This window comes from Lolium rigidum, chromosome 6 (genome assembly GCF_022539505.1).
Source record: "Lolium rigidum isolate FL_2022 chromosome 6, APGP_CSIRO_Lrig_0.1, whole genome shotgun sequence".
In the NCBI taxonomy this organism is placed as follows: Eukaryota; Viridiplantae; Streptophyta; class Magnoliopsida; order Poales; family Poaceae; genus Lolium; species Lolium rigidum.
Genome location: NC_061513.1, coordinates 247,729,895 through 247,736,130, shown reverse-complemented (window position 1 = coordinate 247,736,130; position 6,236 = coordinate 247,729,895). Strand labels below are relative to the sequence as shown.

At 41.4% G+C, this 6,236-nt stretch overlaps 1 long non-coding RNA gene across 4 annotated transcripts; it reads right to left on the bottom strand.

Moving 5' to 3' along the window:
• Positions 1–570: 570 nt before the first annotated feature.
• On the bottom strand, positions 571–5,462 carry LOC124660033. Of its 4 annotated transcripts, none has more exons than XR_006989782.1 (5): positions 5,178–5,462; positions 4,450–4,496; positions 4,214–4,319; positions 2,101–2,772; positions 571–1,702 (listed from the first exon to the last, which is right to left on the bottom strand). It is a non-coding gene; the product is annotated as an uncharacterized LOC124660033 (long non-coding RNA). The 4 variants fall into 4 exon arrangements; XR_006989784.1 differs by having other exon boundaries at positions 2,066–2,772; positions 4,214–4,266; XR_006989783.1 differs by having other exon boundaries at positions 2,078–2,772; positions 4,214–4,266.
• Between the last annotated feature and the right edge of the window lie 774 nt (positions 5,463–6,236).

Here is a 6,236-nt window from a genome sequence, read left to right as displayed (position 1 = left end):
CCGCTAAAGCCTATTCGTGCGGCATGCTGTGTCGTCGCATGCAGCGAGGAGGGAGAAGTGGGGGAACGCAGCGAACCGACGATGACTGTGGATTGATTCATCAACAGTCGGTAATGTCACCTATCTCTGTATTTGCTCGGTAGCAGCGACTTTATTTCTTCTAACAAGTGCATGCTGAAGGAAAATTCCACGCAGTATAATATATAGAATAGCATATAGTAGACATTTGGGAACTGTAGTTGATACTAAGAGAAGTGAGCGTTGGTCGTACAACCCTTTTATGCAACTTAAGTGATTAAGTCGCCTGAGATATGAGGCTGTCGTAGGCAACATGTGAGCACAGAAACCATCTCCATTAGCTGAGAGTTCTTTAAATTAAAGAGAGCTGCAGTGAGTACAACGGTTTAAAATCTGCGAAGAGAATTTTGTTTGCTGCTACTAAGCAAGTTATAATAGAAAGGGTAACAAAGATGAACCGGTCGTCCTGATTAAGGTTAGTTTTAAAAAAAAAACTGATCAAAGTTAGTTAAACCATCACGTTTTGAAGGGGAGAAATAAACGTGCATTTAATTAGGCGAGCTCAAACACGGTGTGTATTATTTCAGCAAATATAGCAGCATGAGAGGCTCATACTGATTAAAAAATAAATGTGTGTTACAACATATTTACACGTTTATCTCAAAACTCTTAACTTACTTACAAAAGTTTTTATTTGATCTCCAAACTCAGGTTTAACCCTGGCTCCTCCTAGCTTATCAAAATCTACTGAAAACATAGCAAGCCAACTCTGAATCTTCGGCTCCACACTATCAAAATGCCTCATGTTCCTTTGTTTCCAAATGTTTGAAGCACAAAGGATAGCACACTCAGTAAACAGTTGATTATTCCATAATAGTGCAGCTGTCGAGATTCTACTACTCAGGTCAAGGCTCAAATGTCCCAAACAATTCCCTGAAATTAGCTGACCAACAGGATGCTCTGAAATGGCAAGTCAAAAACAGATGGTCACTTGTCTCCCTGTGCAACTGAGAGATGACAAAATTAACATTGGGAATGGGGAAATTTCTCCAAACCAACATGTATCGGGTATTGAGTCTATCCATAGTCAGAAGCCAGGCATAAACTTTGTGCTGCATCATACATTTTGTATTCCATATCTTAGGAAGTAAAGGGACATGACAGATAGGTGTGAATACAAACTTGTACTCCAGTAATTCTGTGCTCTGAAATCCTTAGCTCCCCACGCATAACGCCATTCATCTGGCTGCAACACCTCCCTCTGAATACTATTGGCATGCTCGTCCAAGATATGCAGCTCCTCATGAGCTTCCAGAGACAATGGCAAAGCAAAGCGCATGGCTGGGTCATTATTCTCCAAGTACTCTGCAACACAAAACATCTTCTAGATCCGAATAGGAGAATAAATGAGGTAACTGATACTGCAGGATATCATTTCTAGTCCAGAGATCTTTCCATACTGATATTGTGTCACCAGCCTTGACTGAACAATGAGTGATTCCTCAAACTGCACATTGTCTTGCCACCAGAACGATCCATAGGTAGACATAGCATGTGGTGAGGTCTGAATAATATTTGAACCAAATTAATATCATCCAAGGAATCGTCGTGTTTGTGGGAAGGAGACGTATAGCAACCAATTCAGGAAACCCAACACGAACTTCCCCTCTTTCAAACATACTTGCTGCCAAATGACAAACAAAATTCAGAAACTTGTAACTTTATTACCCCAAAAACTGGTAGTATAGTATCATCTCAAGACTAACATCATGTAAAATTTTCCGGTATTGATCTGATTCAATGCATATTTAATGTGGTGGGGACACTGATATTGAAGAAAGCTTAGTAGCTAGTTTCTTGGAGTATAATGAAAGAAATACATTTTGAGAAAGGTAAATGGAAAATAGAGTTGTTTTTGAGAAAGGTGAATATCGTCCAGCCACAGTTGGCTCATATTAGTTGTTTTTTAGAGCATATTTGATGATCTGCAGTCGAATATAAAAACACAATGAAAGGTGTTTGTCATACATATACAAAAGCACATAACTGGCAAGTATACATAGTGGTGACGGCAGTGGGTACCGTGCATAAACGGTCTTCCTGAGCTGCTTTAGATTATCAGGTGCTCTAGTCTCGGCAGTCGGCCCAATGAAATGTGGGGACTATGTTTTGTTTTACTTCATTGCTTGCAGAAAAAAGAAGTTAGTCAAGCTACTGTTTGTTCGTATGGATGCATCAAATTGGAAGAAATTTTAGTTGGTAGATTACATGTGGTTTCACAAAATACTCATAGTACAACAATATCATCGTGCTTCACTTTTGATTATTTATTAGAACTTCTTCGGGAAGAATTAGTTGTATGAAAGAGAAGATTATAATGAGCAACCTGTCTATAAAATTGATTAATTAAAGACAAAGGGTATCATTCTAGGATAAACAAACAGCCTGCTTGCTTAACTAATGTAATTTTTTTTAGAAGAGTGACCTATTGGAGGCTTGTGAGAATTTATTGTTCTACCTAGCTAGGAATAATCCTTGGAAGCTGTTATCATCTTACAATATCATACGTATGTATATATATAGAGAAGAGTGTGTGCAGCTGAAATTCCACAATCCCATGTATTACAAACATATAATCGCAATCACAGAGGTAAAGCAATTTTTTCTTGATAAAGTAAGTTTAAAAAACGGATTGGAGAAGTTTGTTCATTTACCTCAGTTTAAGATCTAGTCATCATCTATATCAGTCTCTATCTGCAAATCATATTGTGGCACAAATTCAGAAAATGCTATTGTATACTATCTTGCAAACACTGTCATTCTAAAGGATCAAGTGCTCATATTCTACATAAAATGCTCATGGGATGAGTATATTGCTTCTTAGCTTACAATAACTGCTTGGACAAATTACCTGACATAGCAGCTAACCTAAGGCTGGCAATTGGGTCGGGCTTGGTCGGGTCAGCCAGACCCATGCCTGATCTTCCTATTAGGTCGACTTCCGACCCATGACCCGACCCATGGGGCTTGTGCTAGACCCATGCCAGTACCCATTGGGTAACCCGACTCTGTGGGGTGCCCATCAGGTCATTATAAAATTGTACCAATTAATTTCTTCTATAGAAAAACGTTATTTTCTGTGCGGACCATATAGCGTCTGTCCATATCCAGGAGTCGGGAGTCTTAGCGGTACCGTCTAGTGTCTACACACAGCGCACTTGCTCTTTTATATAGGCACCAGCCTTGCTATCTCTTGCTTTGTTCAGCGAGGTGGTAGTAGACATCAGGCAAGTTCTACGGTCTGAGGGCGAGGAGCTATGAAAGTATGGGCCTGTTTCTTTTCGTATATATGGGATGGGACTGTATATATTTAACAAATGGTCACAAATCACCATATCTTAAAAAGTAAAGGAATCATGGTGTAGAGTACACATGATTACAATTACATCGAGAGTTCATGCTTCAACACAACAATTCAAAAGAACCTAGCTACAGTTGTGGCGAGCTTAATATAGTGTTTCCTTTATGCTTGCAGATGTTTGAACAATTATTTATATAAACTCTTATTGCCAATAAACAATTGAAATGGTCAAAACGTCGAGAGTTTATGCTTCAACACACGAATTCAAAAGAACCTAGCTACTGTAGTGGGGAAACGAATATAATCTTTTGTTTATGCTTGCAGATGTTCGGACAATCATTTATATAAACTTTTATTGCCAATAAATACTTAAAAGGGGTGAAGGGGCATAACACACTGGTGTGCACTAAGTTTTCAAATAACATTTGTCCTAAATTTGTAGTAGCTGTTGTTGTTCAATCCAGTAGCAGTAACTGATAAAAAATGCAACGATGAACAGAACAGACAATCTCTTATATAACTCATCAAAACAGGCAACTATACCCCAAACAAAGAGAGAAGATTGCTAAAACTTATGGTTAGTTAACAGCAGTGTTAAGTAGTAAATTGATCAAGGCTGGCACTGTAATATCCGTTACTTGCAAGAAAAATGAACACACTGCAAAATGTTGTAATGCCTCATGTGAATGATCAGATATGCTTTCGTTTTCTCAGGAAACAAATAGCCATTCGATAAATATTGACGGAGATTTCTATTCAGCTTCCTTTGAAAAAATAAAGAGAGAAGAATTTGACTACTCAATGGAAATCAAATAGTTTTGAAGAAATAATTACCTTCAACCATCCTAGAAATAATGTGATGCTGACTCAGTTTCCGTAACACGGCTCTGATACCAATGAGTACAACAAGAAGTTTAGCTCAGTTATCGCATTGGAATAACTTCAGCCAAAAGACACCAGTTTAGTAAAATTATCGAAGAACTCGCTATCTTCCAACATAAACCAACTGATAGTTTCACACACAAACAATCCTTATGAAAAAAAATTCAGCGTAAGCCACATATACATACCAAAACAATGACCTGGACCTTCTGATCTCATCGGTGCAAGATGTATCCTGAAAATAAAAACATACAACATTATTAGTTAGCTGGATACACAATAATAAGTATATTAGAATCATTGGCATGGGGCTGAACACGCAGAACACTCTATAGCGATTGAAAATCTAAATTTTACATTCAGATGAATATAATCAGTCAGACACACACAATTTCATATATGAGAATCTTGACTCACTTGTTTGAGATATGTACTGGTAAGGTCAGGCCGAGAAATACTCTAACTGAATCAACAGTGCGAGGGAGGATTTTGGGTGCCAAAAAAAAACAATAGGAAGCTAAGCACCATTAAATTTTAACAAAATCCAAAGCCAAGAGCTCACTTTGGCACAACAGGGTCCACAATATTACTACCCACGAATGGAAAATTCAGAATTCCTGCACAGAGCTTATCGGGCATCAGGCCAAGACAAAAACAATTCCATCTAAAAGATAGAAATACTTCCTAGCGTACCTTCTTTTCAAACATGCATGTGAGATCACTTTTACATAGCAAGAATGTTACTACTCATGAGTCGATAAATCGAAATTCATTCACGTAGCTTATTGTTACTCATAACACTATGTAGGGATAAAATCATGTATCTCCAAAGTTTGTCATTAGTTTGCTAGAATAGCTTGCTGAAGTAGCTGGCAAACTGAAATAACACATGGAAGCATCATTCAGCGGGACATACCTGATGAACACATAACACAGACTTTAAGCAGGCAAAATAGTAAAATCAATGGAAGCTCTGGTGCCATAGCATGCTGAGGTTTTCCACAAGGCTTGGTAACATCCAGGAATGACTCATCTACCAGCAGCACCATATAGAATCCCTAGGAAACATGCAGCTGGTATGCTTCACTCCCCTGTAAAATTCACGACTATGCCTGCATAGACGACACAACTATGTTACAGGGCACGTCAACACAGGAAAATTATAAATGTGGAGTACATGAACATTGACATAGCTCAAGAAACAAACCTAGTGACGTATCCGGAAAGAAAATTAGGAAAAGAAGGCTCAGATGTGAGGACTGACTTGCTTTTTGTCCTCCTCGGAACCGGTTGCCGGTGGTCGGGGAATGGCGCGCTCGTCGTTCTCATCACCCCGACCCCCGCCGCTCCTTCTACAACCCGAGGCTGGTAGGGATGCCCATGTCGTCGTGTAGCCAATGGCGCGCCGGCGAAGGTCAGCACCCTCCCCGCCCCATCCGGAAGAAGAGAGGCCGGAGAAAGAAAGAGGATGTAGAGGAGTATATGCGGTCGGGCGCCACAACCGCCCACCGACGCTTCTAGCTGCCGGTGGTTGGTCGCCGGTAGCCGGTCGCGGATGGATCCGTGGTCGAGGTGGCCGTACGTGACCTCCCCTGTCCCTGCTTGCTGGCCCATCTCCATGCCGACGGCGTCGCCACCATCCCAGCTGCCTCCCGAGGTCGCACCGCACGTAGATCGATGCGCGCCCCGGCTTGATGCCATGGCGCGGCCGCCTGCTGTTGGGGCACTAGTGGAAAACAGGGCTTCCGTGGGAGCCTTTTGTCGCGGGCGCGCCTGCACCCGCGACAAATGGCCTGGCCACGTCGCCCCGAAACCATGTGGAGCGCGCGGAGGCTTTTGTCGCGGCCTTTTGTCGCGGGCCGTATTACGACCCGCGACAAAAGGGGTAGGAGCGACGTGGCCACCCTTTTGTCGCGGGTCGTAATACGGCCCGCGACAAAATGTCCCCCCCTATATATATAGAAGCAGCCGGCCC